At 34.1% G+C, this 21080-nt stretch overlaps 1 protein-coding gene across 4 annotated transcripts in view; it reads right to left on the bottom strand.

Annotated features, from left to right (window-relative positions):
- The window catches only part of SKAP2 (src kinase associated phosphoprotein 2), a 160795-nt gene that overhangs the window by 121742 nt on the left and 17973 nt on the right, over positions 1–21080 (bottom strand). The window lies entirely within an intron of this gene.

Genomic DNA, 21080 nt, shown 5'->3' with positions numbered 1-21080 from the left:
ATAGGCCCCTAAACATGCATTATCACAAGATATCAGTTTACTATTTTTGAAGGAGAAATTATAATGCCATTTTAGAAAAACAAATCAACCCACAATTAGGTGTTTATTGTCTTACCCATTTTTAAAATATTTTGTACTGACCAGTTTCTCCCAGTGCACTGAATATCATGAAGTTGCCATCACCTATTCCCCAGGCATTTTGTACTTTTGATATACAAACTGATTTCACTATTAATCTAAGCAAAATTATGTTAAGAAGAGAAATTTTCCATGGAGAAAATAAAAATTATCTACTCCATCCTACTAGTTTTAGAATAGTCCACTGTATAGATTGCCACTATTCCCTTCTTTAAGAAAAACAATAAATGGTGATTATAGCTTTAAAATGAAATTTATTTTACTAATATCTATGTCAACTAATATGTTTTCATACCTATCCTTCCTAAAGAATTCCATCAAAAAAAACCAACATATGATTCCTATCACTTTAGAATTCTCTCACATAACTGAAAAAAATTCTTTTTTTTCTAAAGCAGGTAAAGAAAAGACTCTTAAATGATTCAAATTTTACAGTTGTTAATACTAACAGACTCTTTACAGAAAATAGAGATGTGGTGTGAGGAGATCACACTTCCCTAACTGGAGTCAGGAGGCTAACATTTGGTATCGGGTGTTAGGGAGGCAGATGACATTGTACTAGGAACACAGACACTGGAGTCAGAGAGATTCTGGTGTGAATTCTGGTATTCCCACTTCTTAGCAATGTGATCATCCTAAATTTCAGTTTCTTTATCAGCAAAATGGGTATAATACTTCCTACACCAGGATGTTATGAGGATTCAAAATAAAACATGGGAAACACCCAGCACAGTGCCTGGTACATAGAAGTCCAATAAACAGTGCTAGTAGTAGTGATGAGATAATGACCTTGAGAAGCCAACTAAGCATTCTAAGTCTTAAGTGTTCATCTGCAAGATGAGGAAGTAGCATACTCAATGACTTTCTAAGTCCCTTACAGAACTAAAAAGACTATCTATATAGGGGCTTCCCTGGTGGCGCAGTGGTTGGGAGTCCGCCTGATGATGCAGGGAACACGGGTTCGTGCCCCGGTCCGGGAGGATCCCACATGCCCGGAGCGGCTGGGCCCGTGAGCCATGGCCACTGGGCCTGTGCGTCCGGAGCCTGTGCTCCGCAGCGGGAGAGGCCCGCGTACCGCAAAAAAAAAAAAAAAGACTATATAATTCCCATGGTTAAAAATCAACAAACATGAATTTGACTTCTTCAAACCATCTAGACCGTAGATGTGCCATTAAATTAGGAAAACAATAATTCTTTAAAGTATTTTCAGATTTATAAAGAAAATTCACATAGATTATCTCATTTGGGCCTCAAATAACTCCATGGGCCTCAAATAACCCCATCATCATATTACTATCCTTATGTCAATCTAACTATAAAATGAACTTTAAAGTGACTATTTCTTCAATCTAACTATAAAATGAACTTTAAAGAAGCCAAGTGGTTTGGTCAGGTCACAAAGCTAGTATCAGAGATTTCATCTCCTGTTTGTCAGCATCCAATGCAAATGTTCCTAAACACTACTAGCCTGCAGGACAGGTATTAGTGCCCCACGAGAGAAAGATCATAGGCTTTGGAGGAAAAAATACCTAAATTTCCTCCTCAGCTTCACCATTACTTGCTTTGTGGCATTGGACAAATCACCTAATCTCTCTGGACCATAGCTTCTTCGATAATAAAACAATAATTCACCATGCATGCCACTGAAATTTATGCTTATATATTTCTCTAGAGATTTTACCTTAAAGATCTAAGGAAGCCACACGAGCACTAAAATTTCTGATGAACAGATAATAAAATCCCATCATTTTCCTCAACCCCACCAAATTGCTCCTTCCTTACTCCTATATCCTCCTTACCCAAAGAAGAGCACCAGAAACCTCTCGTTGTCCCTCTTTATCTTCTTCCCCAACAAATGAACCTATGTGTAAAAACCGAAGTCCAAAGAGATATAACTTTGTACCTCTTATATTTGCAAGGAGATGGAGGGAAGAACCTAGTTAATAATAAAATAGATGCCCCCATCTGCAGGTGACAGTTGTTATAAAGTCCCACTAAGAAAACTTTTACTGTGTACCCCTAAATGAGAAATCGTTAATAGGGGAAAGGACACTTGTCAATAAATGCCACCTAATTATATAGACTAATAAATACAGGTGATTTTAATGTAGTAGATTAGAGTTTTAAAATCCCATTTTTGCAACTAGTATTTGCAAGACAGTTTAGTAATTTAAAGAACATTTTCCTTATTACATCAAAGTCCTATAATTTACCTTATAAATAAAATGTTCATAAAAGCTATAATCTTAATTCATATAACTCACATCCTAACTTTGGCAATTTACTTCAAGGCATGTTAATTTTTAAACAATTTAAAACCATTCTTAAAAGTATTTTCCATTTCCTCCTAGAGTTCCAATTTGTTTTTGAAGAAATTGTTCCAAAGATATTAAATGAAATTGCAAAGGGACAGCTGCTTGATACGATGGGGCATATTACTGCTTTGCAATATCAAATCATTCAACCTCACTCCTTTTCCCTTTTTTGGGCTCTAGGTTGCCACTAAAGTGGCTATTTATTAGTAAGTAAATACAGTGATGGTCATATTATGCATACTGATATGCCCTAAGGTCCTTTTATTGGGAAATGAGAGTATTTGCCCATACACACTTAATGTCTATGTTAATGTCTGCACTTGCTTTAACTTTCCCTAAATCCCAAAACACGTTTCAAGATTTGTTAAATGGAAAATTTCACACCACTACACTTTTTCGTTGTTCATTTTAAATTACGGAAACTCTCATATCTGTCATGAACCTTAGGAGACAAAAATAGAAAAAACATTCCTTAAGTTGGAAAAAAAGGTAATATGGTCTAAATATAACATCACAGAATGTAATCTTATACTAATCTTAAAAATTTAACCTTATATTAATCTTACATATGCATTACCATGAATTATGTCAACAATTTAAACAAAACAATGGATTTAAATTATATATATCAAAATATATAGGTTCAAATGGGTTTTGCATTTTTCCTTTAAAGTATAGTAGGTATTTTTAATTATCAAAAAATAATGCAAGAGTAAAATTAAAATTATCTATGGTCATATCACCCTTTACATCATCTTCCTTAAAATCTTGAAACTCAAGTCCTAACCATGTAGTTTGAGATAATCCATAAAACCATGTTTTTTAAAAAAAGGATTTTCTGGTCCTGGTTTCCCAGGGTCATAAAACTCAGACTGGCCTCCCCAAATTTATCTTTTCTCACTTGTTTCTTAACTGCTGGGTTATAAATACCTTTGTTTATTATTAAAGACACATTTTCTTCTGCAGATTCATTCCTGTGAGAAGTATGTTCCAAATTCTATATACCCACATTGTATTAGAATTTTAAATTTGACTTATTTAACTTTATATAAAGAATAGTTTTTAAATTTGACAAAGCCATTTAAAACTCTACTAACAATTTATCTTTCAACACCAATTGTTAAATTTTTCTCTAGCATTAATTTTACTTGGGAGATACAAACACTCAAGAGTATGGATATATGTAATACATACACTAGGGTCAGAATTGATTTCCTATCATTGAACCTGCTGGGCAAAAAAGTAACAGTATGCAATTGTACTCATGCTGTGCAAACCTCCATGCTAATATGCATATTAAAATTCTAACACATTGGGGTTTTCCATGCCTATTTATACTATGCATACATTTATTCTATACTTTTTCAAAAAAATGTTATGTGTAGGTGCAAAATTTTAAAGCCAACAACAACAACAAAAATGGTTATCAGCTTGCCTTGTATTAGAATCTCTTTTGTCCGTCAATCAACAATAAAGTATTGTTCTACCATCACAAAAGGAAAACCTTTGGAGGCAGTAGAGGACTATGGGTTGTGCAAATGTGCAGTTGCTAAGAAGCAAATATGCCTCTCTTCTAATCAAATAGCCCAGCTCAGCGATGCCGCTGGCTTGGAGCAAGAAGCAAATTCCACCAGCCACAAACTTAGAAACAGTCTTGAATTATTTGTTGCTGACCGCTGGCTGAACCCTTCCTGATGAGCACCATCACCATTAGCCACTACTCAGTGTATTCCATCAACCAATGGCAATAGCAGCATGCTACAGCTCAGGCTACAAGAAATTGATCAAACAGGGTAATGAGACTATTTCTTCACAGAGGTTATTTTAAATGAATATAAATATTTTCTTTCTACATAATTTGCCACAGAAAGGTCACTGAACTCCCTGTGATTCCAAAGAAAAATGCTTTACTGTCCCCCTTTACATATTTAAGTTAAGATAAAGCCAACAAACAATTCAGGGCATTTTTTGATATTAGGGGCAAATTCTAATGAGCTGGCATTTGTGACAACAGATTAGCTGTAATATTTTAGCTTCACATTAACTTATAGCTAAAAACTGATCAAATAATGCTACTCTATAAAGATAAAACTGATCATGATTTACCAATTAAAAACATTTATAAGAGTACATTTCTGTTTGAAGAAAGCACAATTAATCTCTAATGTAGGTGATAGTGAGAACATGAATCATATACATGCCTTCTTAGCTGAAGTTATTAAAATTTGATATAATTGTTGTAAATTATTTAGTGAAGCATTCATTTTTCTATAGCCCACCTCCTCCTGCTAGACAGTAGAATAAGATGCATGTTAACTATCCCAGTTAGCACATGAATCATTTCACTGACAACTGATTTAGTTCTTCTTACAGAGTGACATTTATTGCTCCTTTTCTCTATATACTTTAAACTAAAACAATCATAAACAACTGGATTTAACATCACAACATGACCAAATTACAGCAATTTAGCTGTATATTTTACCTAACATAAAATGAAAATGTTCTGCAAAGTTCAGTTTTCAGTTAGTAGACTTCCCCTATAGTGGTATTAAAATAATCCCAGCTGAATCACTATTTAAGAACTTTAAACGCCCACGTACCAGCAACAATAAGAATTTGAAGTAGATATTTCTAACGTATCAGCATTCTGTAATTATTATAACCAACATAGATTATTAACATCTAATTAAAAGTTTCAACTCAGTAGAAACACTTTTATACGAATGGACACCTCTAAAAACATTCTAAAAGATGTATCTTGTGTCATTAAAAATGAATGTGATCTAATATGATACAGTAAATATTTGTCCAAATGAACTGCTTTATATGCAGATTCTTTAAGAGTTTCAGTAATAATTTATTTTTGTTTATGATCTTTACATCAGAAAACAAATAGGTCAGATAACTCTTTGCCTTCACCAAAAATGTCTAGTTTACTATGTAATATGAAAAAAAGTTTCAGTGTATAGAACTGTGTGCTTAGGCAATTTTTTTTAATTACTGAAACGCAGATGTGCTTTTAGTAACTATTTTTTAAACCATTTATGGATGTTATTAGGGATGACAGTAAAACCACCTCACCTACCAAAAAAAACACAAGATATACACAAATGGCCACTTTTTTTAAGAAGGGGATAAAGTATTGCTGGAGGTTAGAAGGTTATTTGTGCCACTGATAGGGATTTCTAAATATTCGTTATTGGAAAATGGTGGCAGTCATAACAGGATTTTAAATACACATTCAAGTAATATTTACCCACAGATACAAGGCTTTGTATGAAACAGAAAACCTCCACAATTAACTTTAAATTCATCTCTCTTGAAAGGGAGGGCTACTGAAGAACTAGACAGAACACGATACAGAGAGGAGAAGCTCAAGGCTTACACACAGTATTTGTTTAGGTGCATTCTCTTCTTTTCACAATACAATTCTTCCATGCTTTAAGAAAAGGCTAAAGGAGAGTCTAAATAAAAATCAATAATTAGTTAAAAGAAAATTAGGATCAAATAGCAAGAAGCGTCCCATCAGCTGTCTAACAATATGACAAATTCAGCAGCAACCACAAAGAACCAATATAACTTCTGGTGCCAAGGAGCCAGATGGTACTGCTGGAAGAAATTAAGTCTACAGATTGGCAGTTCGACCCGGTGATTATTGCCCAAGGGAGGACAAAGTGGAAGAAGAGCGGGAGGTTCAGTACGATGGGGATAAATCAATTACCACCAACTCACCACATCCTTCCTATCATAGCCTAATAACGGATTCTAAATACCATACCAGTGAACTGTCAAAGGTTTAAATAGTCCCAATCTTAGTTGGGAATGATAAACTTATATATAGTAAAAGATAATTTCAGCTCTTCATCATAGGCCCTAGCAAAGTACACCAATAACTTTATCCACAGACAACAAATACTAAAGTATTTTAGTTATAGCTTTGTTGTAAAAAATAAAGCTATTTTTTTCTATTTTTTATTTTGTGTTACATTCAACAATGACATTTGTTAAAATTCTGCATGTTTTCCAAAAAGAGAATTATGGATAGATAATGGTTACATATAATGGTCTCATGACTAAACAACTGACGTACATGTTTTATAAAAAATTATTTCACTTATTTTTTTGGACACACACAAAGAAAGTACTTCCCACTTGTGATATCTAAAGAATGCTAAAGAAACAGTAACATCTCAAGACATGTTCAAAGTCAAATCATGATAGGGAAAAGATAACACACATTGTCAATTTATGCAATTATGAGAAATTCAATATCAGTTAAGTCATACTTTAGAAATGTAAGACAGTTATACACTTAGTAACGTCTGGCAAAGCTTATGCTGAGGAAGCTTTTTTGTTTTTTTATTACCATCTTTCCTTGGCCTATCATCACCTATGAATATATACAGCTGCTTTGTAATACTCTAGCTTGAGTAAGTCAGAAAATTAAATAAGAAAATAAGAATATTAAAATATTAAAGATAAAAAATTAAGAGTATTGATATTTTTAAATCCCTAAGAATATACAATTTTACAATATAAATATGTGTTGATTCATTTAATATATTAGCAATTACACTGATAGATAGATAGCCTTTGGATTTAGTCTCAAAACCCAATCAGCAACAGATCAATTAGATTTCATTAATAAATAAATCTGATAAAGCAAAAATGGTTTTTGGTTAATTAGTCTCTAAGTATAAAAGCCAGGACTGAATTTACAAGGCTTCTAGAAAGGGATTAGTCAAATTGCAGGTACACACTAATTTGATCGATGTTCACCGAAACCTCTTCTAATACATTTTCTAGCATACTGCAGAAGGCTAGGAAATGAATTGCTAACATGAGTTGCTCAATGCACTATCTGAAACCCTGTTGTGGGCACTGACAGCCACAGTGATAGAAAAATTAATCACAGAGGATATGCCCTATCTAAACTATACCTAACTCACTTTTCCTCATCTAACTAAACCTGTGTTTGTATACTTCCAATAGCTTGTTTGAAATACTGCTATAAAACTTAAAATGTACATCAGCATTTCAACTTCTTAGGACACATTCCCTCACTGTAATTTTGGGATAAGTAGCTGTTAAACCTTCATATTTCTGGACTAAATAACAGACCAGCAATGTTTTTAAAGCCTCAGAGGAGGACAGCTAGTTCACAGAAGTGTCTGTATTCACACTGGTCAATAGGTTCCAGTATCCATAAAGATTCATAAAAATACATTAAAATGTATTTCAATGTTAGTCAAAAAAATGTCAACAGAAAAAAAATGATGAGAGATACCTTATAAAAGCTCAGTGGATAGTAAAACAGAGCAGGACAAAATTTATTGGGGAAAATTTTTAAACTAAAGAAGCTACTAGTAAATAAAATCCAAATATTTTACATATAATAAAAACACTAACTTTTATTTCGTATATTTTTATCACCCAAAGGATAACTTTGCAAACACCAGTATCAGAATTCCAGTTGACATAGTTCAAGAAGCAATATTAAGACTTTAATTGTACTCAATTATGAAACATGTAGTTATAAGATACAGGTTTATTTCTTTGGAAAAAATCAAATATTTAACAACCTGATTTTGTCAAAACAGGGCATGACTGTCACAAAAAAAGAATTCATCCATTTACAAAATAGGATCCACTAGCAAGCATTCTTAAAAGTTTGGGACTTGAAGATACAAACTACTATATATAAAATAGATAAACAACAAGGCCCTACTGTATAGCACAGGGAACTATATCAGTATCTTATAATAAACTATAATGGAAAAGAAAAACAAGAAAAAATTCCAGAGAAAATATATACTAAAACAAAGTTATTCATCTAATCACTTGGTCATCGTGTGACATTACAATAGCCAAGAGCTAACAATGGGCAAGTCCTATGTGCCAGGCACTTATCCTTACAATAATCCTATGAGATACTACAATTATCCCTATTTTTATAAACCCAGAAACTAAGGTTTAGAGAGAAAATAATTTTTCCAAAGTCAAAATGTCAAACGAGGATTGAACCCAGGTACATGTAAGACCATAGTCTGTGCACTTAACCACAATACAATTTGATCCTTGATATGATGAAGTACAAATTTTATCCTCTTTAAAGCCCCTCAAAATTTAGTTTTCGGATACCAGAAGTATATCCCGTCTGCCTTGACTAATGCTTAATATTGGTTAGACTGCCAGGGCAAAACACAGTTAATAAATATGATTCCTTAATTACAAGGAGAAATATGATTAGACAGTAAAAACAAAGAGAAAAGAAAAGCCTAAGAACATATCAGGATTCAAATGAATGCTGAAGAAAACTCAAGATAAAATGTATCCCCGTATCTATATAAACATATTAAGGAATGAAAGTAATTAATGACTTCTAAAATTCTGTAAATTAAGATCATATGTTTAGAAGCAAAAGCAACAATTTTCCTGGTTTACCTGTGAGGAAACTTGGGGCAGATGTCTCTATTCTGAACCTCCTAATCTATCTCTTTCTACAATCTCTGGCAAGTCTTATCATTCTCATGACATTCAACATGTCTAGCCAAATAAATCAATGATTCTCCATAGCTCTATCCCATATCTCAGACTCCCTCTTAAATTTCTTTGACTAAATTTCTCAATTCTCCTTCAAGCTCAACAGACTTGATGCTTCTTGTCCTCTTTAGAGATGGCCTCACCTTCTTGAGAAAAGAATCTAAATGTCAGGGTTCACCTTAGGTCTCATGGTGAAATCTACTGTTGGTCCTTCCCCATATCCCCTCTGGGTACTTACTCTCCCTTGTCCCTTGCCTCCACCGTCAAGGTGACCAACAAGCCTCTAGTCAGGTCCTTCTTATGCGTGCGCTCCCCAGAAGGGCGCCCATCCCTGTCTCTCTTCCCCACTTCAGCTCCCCTCCCACAGCAAACCAAATTTTTATTTGTCTTCTGAGACTTTCCTCACAGCTCTTATCTCTACTGCTTAATCCATTATCTACTTGCTTTACCCATTATTACCTCTGTTAAATATGACAGTTGATGACCCAAAGTAGCAGTAAGTTGGTCCTCAACTCTCTTTCCTCTGCAAAGCAGTGACATGTCTTATTAATACTCCAGTCTAACAAAATAAACTGCAAAATTTGTTGAATTAAACTTTTATTCCATGTAGCACTCTGCCTAAAGCATACAACATTGTTACCCTCTATCACTACTTATATTTTAAAAAATCAATTCTTCACCTCCTAAAAGACACATTTTCTTTTATAAAGAAATCCTATTGTAAGCATATTAGAAGTTTATGGCATACATTTATCCCAGAACATAGGTCCCAGGACACCAATACCAAAACAAGTCCTATTCAATGAAAGAAATATATGCGTATTTTTCCCCATGGTAAGACATTTTACTATTTTTTAATGTTAAAACATTATTTTTTATTAACCTCCTTTGGTGTTAAAAAAAAAAGTGATGGGCATGTTCAAAATAGCGTGGCTTACAGGTGGTATTAGAAAGTGAGGAGGAGCTTTTGAAGACATTTAAACAAATTGACACCAAAGCACATCTCTGAGATGAAATTACTTTTCTGACAGTCTTTAAATATTACACTATCTTTTTCTGCTTTTTACGCATGGAGAATAACTAGATGGTATCCAAATTACATTAACATTTTCTCTAGATATTCCAAATGAAAAGCTTCGAGGTGGCATCTTTGCTTCAATGACAGCCAAACTTGGAGACTGCTCTCAGAACTTTCATATAAAATATAATTAAATATCTAACTATGACATTGGAACTTGAAAGTATATCAAGAAAAATGGAATTAGAATCCCTAAAATTTCCTCAATAGTGAAAATAGACCTAATATATAAATTAAAACATGACTGTGACTATGGATGAAGATATAGAGAAAGATATAAGATATAAAACTTCCAAAAAAATAACCAAAAATCAGAATAGGAGATGAAGATACTGAGACTACTGTAATTAATTCTCTCTCTGACCCTAGATCAATTCTTCTAACTGTGATAAAGGACCAGTTTCCCCCCCAAGACATCACAACATCACAAATTAATACTTTGGTTTAAAATATGTATATACATATAGGTATATATGTATGTATTTTATATATAATATGAATTACTAGAAAAAATAATGATCACGTATTTGGATAATGCAGGAATGTCAAAATGCTATAAACATTTCTAAGTGCTTAATTTCAATTTCTGTACTTATATTGTTGCAGACCAGTAGCAAACAGATCACAGACTCAGATCAGTCTGCAGACTACACACTGAGTAGCACTGCTTAGATAATTCACGTTGCTCCCTTATGTCTCAGTTCCCTTATCTGGCAAGACTACTAGGTTTAGTGACTGACATATAGGAAGAAAAACAACACAAAACACACACACACGTCCTAACAAAGGAGAAGAAACAAATTCAAAGAAACAAACGAACTTCTTTCTTGAAAGCTAAAAATAGTGACCATTTTTCTGAGATGATCACCCCAGCACCCCTTAGATCCCACCACCATAACTATACACTGACAAAATCTAGCCCAAAAAACTCAGAATATCAACGAAATAATTTACTTGGACTGTATGTTCTCTGAAATAATTTGTTAAAGTAAAACTGATGTGAAAGAAGAGCCATATGATTATTCATTTATATGTGTAATGCAGCACACCTTACTGCATTTACATTTCAAAAGGCATAGATGAGGGCTTCCCTGGTGGTGCAGTGGTTGGGAGTCCGCCTGCCGATGCAGCGGACGCGGGCTCGTGCCCCGGTCTGGGAGGATTCCACGTGCCGCGGAGCGGCTGGGCCCATGAGCCATGGCCGCTGAGCCTGCGCGTCCGGAGCCTGCGCTCTGCAACGGGAGAGGCCGCAGCAGTGAGAGGCCCACGTACCGCCAAAAAAAAAAAAAAAAAAAAAAAAAAAGGCATAGATGATATTGCTAAATGAGGGGATTGATATCTTCTGCAACAACACAAAGCAAGAATTCTTTTTTAAATTATGTTAAAGGCTACAGAATTCGAGAGTTCACTGAGCTGAAAAAAGCACAGCAAGAAAATTACTTTTTGCCATCTGCACAGTTTCTAAAGTATCCACTAAGCAACAATAACATTAAAGGTAGGCTAGGATATGTCCCTGTTTTAATTAGTATATTAATCTCACAATTCTTTAAAGAACTCAGTATTTTGAGAAATAACTTAGCCTCAAGTTAAGAACACCTTAAGAACTTACACCTTAAGGTGTAAGAACTTAAGTTCTTACAGAACTGGAGAAAATATTTACAAATCATATATCTCATAAGAGACTGGGAGCTAGAGTTCTCTTAGAACTTAACAATAAAAAGACAGCCCAATTGAAATATGGAAAAATGATTTGACTAGGCCTTCTCCAAAGAAGATATACAAAAGGCCAATAAGCATATGAAAAGATGATCAACATCATTAGTCATTAGAGAAATGCAAATCAAAACCACAATGAGATACCACTGAACACTCCCTAGGATGGCTAAAATAAAGACAGACAATAACAAGTGTTGAAGAGGGAGGATATGGAGAAGTGGAAACCTTCACACATTGCTGGTGGGGACATAAAATGGTATATGGCACTTTGGAAAATAGTTTGACAATTTCTCAAAAGGTTAAACTTAGAGTTAACCTAAGACCCAGCAGTTCTACTCCAAGGTATAGTATATAGTTATAAGAAATGAAGACATACACAAAAACTTGTACACACATGTTCACTGTGGCATTATTAATAATAGCTAAGAAGAAGAAACAACTCAAAAAATCATCAACTGATGAATGGACAAACAAAATGTGGCATACCCATACAAGTGAAGCATTATTGGGAATGCAGTACTGCTGTGTGCTGCAACACGAATGAACCTTGAAAACGCTATGCTAAGTAAAAGCCAGGCACAAAAGGCCACATATTGTGTGATTCCATTTACAAGAAATGTCCACACTAGGCAAATCTATACAGAAAGAAAGTAAATTTGTCGTTGCCTAGGCCCATGAGGTGGGGAGCGGGGGGTGCCTAGATTTGGGGAAAATGGGGAGTGACTGTTCATGGTACAGGGTTTCTTTTTTGTGGCAATGAAAATTTTCTAAAATTAATTGGGGTGATGCTTGTACAACTCTGTGAATATATTAAAAACTATTGAATTGTATACTTTAAATGGGTAAATTCTATGGCTATATTATTTATATCTCAATAAAGCTAATTTTTAGAAAAAGAATAAGAATCCTAGACTCTACTCCCAAACTGTTGATGGACTCTATAAAATCAAAGTCATCCCCTTTAACTCATAAGTGCATGTGTTCTCAAGAGCCATAATTTTAGAAGGTTTAATAAAGGAATTGCTTTAATCCTACCCCCAATTCTGTACCAAAAAAGGAGGAAAGGGGTTAAAAACCTGTAACTCGAAATGAAATAAAAGCATTCAATTTCTGCCTCAGTAATGTCCTACTTCTTTTGACAGCTGGGGGTCCCAGAATGCTTCTGTGCTCCTCACTAACACGTAGGCAGGCTGCCTCCAAGCAAGCCTTGCCCACTTTACTCACAACCCCCAATCAGACCTCCCATTCAAAGGAAGAGGCTTTCAGGATATAGACATGCAAAAGCAAAGGAACCCCTCACAAATTACCTACACTATGCTCATAAACAGGAACCAACAGCCAAGGCTGTCCAGACCTTTGAGGGAAACCAATAACATGAAGGAAAAGGACCAATGATTAAAATGCAACTTGTAGACAAAGCACAGTCAGCTTAGAGTTAGAGAATCAAACATAAACGTTATAGATTTTAACAACGCAAAAATAATTTAATGAACAAATTTGGAATTTAAGAGTGGAAAGAGAGATGGAAGGAAAGCTGGGTGCACTAATTTCCGCATACTTAATAACAAAGAGTCAATAGCCGCCGTCTGAGGTTGGTGCGTTACAAAATAAGAAGAACATTACTTAAGTCAAAAGCAAACACAAAAAGAACTAAAAATACAATAATAAAAAATCAGGAGGCAGAAGTGGGAAAGGAGGTGTGCAGAATCATCCATCATAGAGGGAGTCAACAGATTCTGTTCAAGGTTGATCAGACAAGAACTAGAAGTAGTGTGCCCAAAGTTACTATAGTAGCTAGAGAAGAAGCTGTAACAAGTGGCTGCCTCTGGGGTTAGGGCGGGGTGGAAAAGGAGGCTTTTACGTTTTATTGTATACCCTTCCGTTCATTTTTATTTTTAACCAGATGCATGTCTCATGTAAGTAGAAAAAAAACGAGTCTAATATTTTAAGCAGCATGGCATAGAAGGATCAAAGGATTTAAAGTTTGCTACTTCTGAGATGGATATGATAGTCAACTTTTTGAGTCTCAGTTTCCACAACAGCAAAATAGGGAAAATGTCTCCCTCATGGGGTAGTTCTGAGTCAATTAAAGGAAATAATGTAGATGAAAGAATCTGGTTCAGTGTCAGACATATTTCTCAATAAATATTACTTAAAGATGGTTCAATCCCCTTTCCTTCCTAAGATGCTACCTCAAGCACCAGCACGGTCACTTCTAAGGAATTTGTCTCAGAGGAAGGGAGCTTTCTTCGGAATCACGTGCCAGGCTAGCATGCCTTCCTTGAAAATCAAGTGGGTCAGGCTATGGTCTTAACCTTTGCTTTTCAACGTTTAAACTCTTAATTCACACTTTGGTGCAGTTGCAAACAGGAGACACAACTGAAAACAGGAAGCTATACATTGTGACTTCTCCAAACAAAGACCAGAGGCCAAATCCAAATACATATACCAAGAAAGATAAGTCTGTTATGAGCCTAAATTTTATAAGATACAGTGTTCTGCAACAGCCAAAAATATCTTTACCATTGGCCCAGTGCTGATACCTAAAGATCTGTGAGTGGGACTTGACCTCCCTTGGGTTAAGGTATTCCTCTATTAACATGCAAACTTTCCTAGGGGTAATTTATCAAAGCCTTTCCAATGTACTTAACTGAGAATTTGATTTGAGGGGGGAAACAGATTCAAAAATGGGACAACTACTCACAGACAGTAGTGTCGGGAAGGGGCCCTGTGCAGTGTGCTGAGGGACCACAGAAGAGTGCAGGAAGTAAAGAATATTTTTTACCTACTTCAAGGGATTGCTTAGCGCCATGCCTAGTACACATCTGCACATTCAGCCCAAGTGCAATGGCTCACCCTTCCTTTCAGCCACAAACACCAAGGTAATAAATACAATTAGAACAGAGCTTCTCAAACTTTAATGTGTACACAGGGATCTTGTTTAAATGCTAATTCAGATTCAGTAGGTATGGGTGGGGACAGAGACTTAGCATTTTGAACAAGCTCCCAGGTGACACTGTGGCAGTTGGTCTGCAGTCCATACTTTGGGTAGGAAGGGGCTAAAAGAATCCCTTCCTTTTCAATGCAATGTCTACTACTGTAACCCTGGCTCTTATCAACACCCTCTGAACCAAAAGCAACAGTATCTTAGCTGGGGAAGAGGCAAAATATAGTGGTTTTGAGAGCACAGCCTGGTCCTTGGAGTCAGACAGACAGGAATTCAAATTTCAGTTCTGCCACTTATATGACCTTCATTTGACCTCTCTATCCCTGAATTTCCTCTGTTGTCAAATAGTGATGATATCTACCTCACAGAGAGGCTGTCAAGATTCAGAATAATGTAGCAAGGCACTTAGCTTGCTGCCTCCACTAGATGGTCTCTTTGGCTTGATTCATCCAACAATTAACTGCCAGGACAATCTCCCCCAAATATGTACTCATCACATCAGTCTATTGCTTCAGGGATCTCTTAATGACTACCAAATCAAAGGTAAACTCCTTAACTTGGTATTCAGCTCTTACTGTCCCTCATTTGCTTACCTCTAAGAACCACTGCGCTCCTTCCTATTCAACATCACCTCTGGTTATTACCTTCTCGAGGCAAATCACCTCTGTGCCACGACTAAATTTACTAATTCTGAAATGTGGACACAAGGATTTGGAGATCTAGGGAACTTCTAATCAATCACCTGGTCCAAACTCTTCATTTCACGAATCAGGAAATAAAAATCCAGAGAGGCTAAGTGACTTGATCTTGACAACAAAATGATTACCAATCAGTATGAAAACCTGGTTTTTGGACTTCTACTCTAAATGTTCTTTTCAGCAGATTTTCCCACTTTCTCTCTAGCAAACTTCAGGAACCATGCAAAACCCACTTTAAAAAAAAAGGCCCTCCGTTTATAATTTACTCTACAACTTCTCAGAATGTAGGCATAAAGTTTATGTTTTGGTTTATTCAACATGATGCCAAAACATATGACTGACTCAGTCAACAAATAAGGGAAGAAAATCAATGATACCAATTATTTGCCTTGGTACAGACCAAATCAATTAAATATTTTAACACATACTAGTTACTATTTTCGGAATCTGCCTTGTTAGAACTTAGATTGCTGATAGGTAGCTATCTTCTCTTTCCAACTGGATTACAAATCTCTTGAAAACAGGAATTTGTTTTCTCATCTTTGAATTCCCCATTACCTTGCCAAGATACCTTGCTCCTTTCTTCATGAATTGTGTAAATAACTGCTAATTTACTGTATTAAAGATGCATTATTTTTCATAATTTGAGTTTTATTACCTTTGCAATATTTCTTATCTAGTACACTTTGTTATAGTCTTATTTGCCCACTTTGTTTTATAGTGATGTATTTTCCCATTCAATGACATAAAAATTAAAAAGATGATTCGCAATGGCTATGTGTTTTTATTTTATTCATATATGCCTTTGTAATCATAAAAATATTTTATATCTCTGTATTACTTTATATCTCCAATCACACAATATATATCTTGAGTATAAAAACATGTTTTCTACTTTTTATCATTTCCCCAAACTATAACCCCTCACTTCTACCAAAGTACCTGAAGCTAGGCTATACACATTACAGAAGGACTAAAATAATCATCGTTCTTATACTGCTATAATACAAGCTAGCAATTGGTATATTAAAAGAACCCAAAAAAAAGTTTAGAAAAAAAAAACCACACAAGTGCAACAATATGTTATGTATACAAAGATATGTGTAAGATTCAAACTAATCTAAATTCTCAGAATAAAATACAAAAATATGATTTTTATTATCAAAAACCACATGATACTATAGTTGGAAAACATTTACCCTAAATGGTAAGTAATTGAAAGAACCTTGTCTTTCCTAGTTTTAAATATTATTTCACATTCTACTGGAGCCCAGAGAAAAGTAAAACATCTATTGCTTGGCTTTTACTAGAACTGATTAGTGCTACACCTAACTTTACACACAAAAAAATCTTCCTCAAAAGTTGGTGTCTATCATAAAGCAGAAACTAACACACCATTGTAAAGCAATTATACCCAATAAAGATGTTAAAAAAATGTGTAATGTGTAAAAATTTACCCATTAAATTTACGTTTATGCACATGGATGGATTTATATCTAAGCTTGTTGTAGATGCATTATAAGAGTTCATTATTTATACGCATCATGGAGATAATCCTTAAAGTAATCTTTTGGAATAAGTGATTTACATGTTTTATAAGTTCAAGTTTTCATATATTGGATTCCTTAAAGAAAACAAATATCAAAAAAGAAAAAAACAACATCTACTATTATAAATTATGATGAAAAGAGCATAGCCTTTTTTCTTAATCCCAAACTTTAAAAATAGTTCCATATGTAAACCAGTATTTTTTCATACAAACCTATGTTCTTGTAATGCTCACAGTTTTTAGTAACCTACATTACTTGGGAATTTTTAGTTAAGAAGATACCAGGACAATAAATGACTGTTTTATATCTTTAGCTTCATTTTAGTCTTCCTATATTCACGCCCTAGAGGTTCCAGATTCCTTTTTTTTTTTTTTTTTTTTTTGTGGTACGCGGGCCTCTCACTGCTGTGGCCTCTCCCGCCGTGGAGCACAGGCTCTGGAAGCACAGGCCCAGCAGCCATGGCTCACGGGCCCAGCCGCTCCGGGGCATGAGGGATCTTCCCGGACCGGGCCACGAACCCGTGTCCCATGCATCGGCAGGCGGATTCTCAACCACTGCACCACCAGGGAAGCCCTCCAGATTCTTATCCACAAAGTGATTATGGTCTAGGACTGAATCAGATTTGTAACAAATGTCTACTGTGATCCTTCAACCTATCATCGATGGGCAGAGCCAATATATGTCTTCTAGCTCACTGAATCCTTTCACCTTACCTTAGGGACTTTCCACAATGCTACACGGTTAGATGCTTGCTTTTACAAATAACGAAAATGAATGAAAAATGATTTCAAAATAGAAAAATGGAAACCCAAATCATTATATAGTATCTAAAAGCTACCCTGCATCTACCATCTTAGTGCCTAAACAAACATTCTAACATGTATGACAAGGGATATTCTTTAAGGTTTGGAGTTTCATTATCTCTAATTTTATCTGATTACTGACATGCACCATTTCTACTAATACTTCAATATATCCAGCCATACAATAGCATAAAACTTCTAATAGTGATCTACAATAGTGTAGAAACCATTATGATTTGTTTTAAGTTTTTCAGAAAAAAATAAAAGCACAAAGCTAATAAAATGAAATTTCTATTAAACATAATTTTTATAAATATTACCAAATCACAATGAAACTAACAGCAGTCATACAATCATTTATAAAATGTATTTTCCCTCAAAAAATAAAAACAAAAAAGTGTTTCCAAAGAGAGATGAGAAAAAATTACAAAGTACAATATTTTTAAGCTACAAGCTTTACAAAAATCTGTCACCATCTACGTTACAATTCTAGTCATCAATAAGGTACTTGTTTTTCAATGCACTATTCAAAAATCAATTATATCAACTCTTTTGTATAGAAAAGCAGCACACCTTTCAGGCAACTAGTATTAATGAGTAGACATGACTATAGAATCTCCATCTGTTTCTCTGACAAAGCTGTGGCTACTCTAGTCGCTCATTGAAATTCCATTAATCTGGTGTACCAAGCAAGGTCCAATGTGAAAATCAAAACTCCATCTAACCCTTTATCAGTTCACAATAACCTACAAGTGAACTCTGCCTGTTAGCATGCAGCAAGTTATGATTTTGCTATCAATCAGGCAGTTGGCCAATAAAAAAAAAAAAAGGCAGGCTGGAAACAGAGTGTCTGGCAGGGTTTGAAGACTTTGTTTTTGTTTTCTGTTTTCATTCCCTTTCAGTTTCTATAGGGTGTCTGGACCTTGTGAGATTATGCATTATTCTCCTTGGCTGTGATTTAATTGCTACCAGCAATCAAGTCGAAGCATCACTGAAGTGTGCTTGAATTTCATTAGAAGATATAACTTATGCTACTTTCCTACAGTACCTAATAAACCATAAAGAAACCAAAACACATATGGCTTGAGGGAATAACTGGAAAATTAGGTAGCCATTTGGGAACTGAATGAACTTTTGAACCAGAGGAACAGAGAAAAAGAAATATTAAAGGAAAAGACAAACTTAGAATGCACACAGAGATGTGCAGGTTTGACCTTTTTAGTACCTTGCAAATTACATTAGCATTATGAAAAATACATATCATGTTTGGAGTTTATAATCCACCAAAGTTCAGATACTTTGTTAGTGCCTACCATAAGGTAAAAGTCAAAAGGACAAAACAACAATCTGATTTGACAAAAGGCCTTTTGGTGACCTGTGCTAATTTAGTTATACTTGTTGTTAAATGCATTATCATTTTAAAATTAATATATCATTAGACTAAGGTCACACAATGAAGGAAAATTTATTCAGCAAAGGAAAGAGAACACATATAACAATCAAGCTGCAGGAAGAAAAACTAATATGACTAGATGATATTTTAGAGTGGAAATTAAAAGTTCAAGTGGTAGTTTTAAAATTAATTTAGAGTATTCTTAGAAGAAAATGTAAAATTATCAAAAACAGCATTATTTATATACCAAAAATAAATAATACTAAAAGTTAAATTTTCAATCTAAGAATTGCTTACATAAACACTGATGAAAATGCAATATTTAACAAAAATTTAAATGTTACACATAAATATAATTTATTAAATAATATTCAAATATTGATAATGTTTTAGCAATAAACCTTTTTCATGCTATTGATGTATTTTCTTTATATTTGGTTATGAAAACAAACATATAATAAATTATTTACTCATAAAAAAACCCAATAATCCTGTAAATGATTATTTACAGGATTATTTACATGAAATACAATAGCAATTCACTTTTCCTAACAAATCACTGGCTCTCACATATATTTAATTGTTGGATTTCTTAGGTCGTAATTTTTTCAAGACGGCACATAATGCTTCCTGGTACATCAAAATATCTATGCTATTTTGAGAAATCCTGAGCATATATATTCTATGAATATATTCTGTATGTGTATGTATCCATATCTATATATTATCATGAGTATAAGTACTCTCTATATATGTATACATACAAACATACTCATTTCTATCTACCAGTGTTTTCCAGAGAAGCAAAACAAACCATTGTAATGTGTCTGAGAAACAGTTCAACTCAAATAATAATTCACTGTTTTGCCTGAAAATATTACTTCATCGATTATAAAACATTTTCTAGTAGAAATGCTTTTGAAGATCAGGTTAGAAAGTGTAATGCTCTGTTTCAGATAATAAATGTGACTGAAGAAAAATGTGCATCTTTTAAAGAAATAGAGAATATAAGAGAAAGAAATTCTTTCCTTTTAAAAACAGATATTAAATGTTTGCCAAAATGTAAAATTCAACATAAAATGGATATGATTATTGCTGCTACACACTGTACAAAGTTCTGAATATTAAAAAAAAGATTGTATTGTTCTGAATCAGTGGTTAGAATGTTTATCACTTATGCATGTACTTGACTTATCCCCATTCTGCAGTAGACATAATTTTATACCTCATAAAAGCAATTTATGTTTCCAAAGGGAATAATCTGGATAACATAAAATGTGGAGTGCTCTGTTGCAGGAAGCATATTTTCATTCAGCAATTGTATTTAGAGATGGAACTGCACAGTTTGATCATCATATAGCGGCAGAAGGCATTATTCATTTCTATGTCTATGTGAAGCTTTGAGTGCCACAAATTAATATGCATGGCTAATTTATCAATACACATTCTTAATTTGTACCTATATATCACCCTTATAGGTCTCTATAATTCAGATGCACTCAACAGGGTGGCATAACAGAGAAAGCACAGGCTACACTAAAAACAAGTTTCATAACTTTGGCAAGTTTTTAAAAATTAATAAGATAATCAATTTTATTACCATTTCAATTAATACAAAAAACTATAATAGTACTGTGTAATATAGAATATTTTTAGATGACAATCAGAAAAATGAAAATGTATTATTAAAAGAAGCATTTGATGAAAACCTGTCTCAATGAGAGAAGGCAATGTAGGAATAATTAACTTAATATTTTATGAACTCATTTTGTATGAAGTTTTCAGGAAAAAAGAGATCAAAAACCTTTTTCATTATTTATAAAATAATGAAATACAACAAGCTATTAGGCAGGACAATAAAATTAAGCAAGAATCTGATAATATCAAATTAACCAA

The sequence above is a fragment of the Physeter macrocephalus genome, chromosome 5 (assembly GCF_002837175.3).
Source record: "Physeter macrocephalus isolate SW-GA chromosome 5, ASM283717v5, whole genome shotgun sequence".
NCBI lineage: Eukaryota > Metazoa > Chordata > Mammalia > Artiodactyla > Physeteridae > Physeter > Physeter macrocephalus.
Note: the sequence above shows the minus strand (reverse complement) of the source record. Positions and strands in the feature narration are given on the sequence as shown.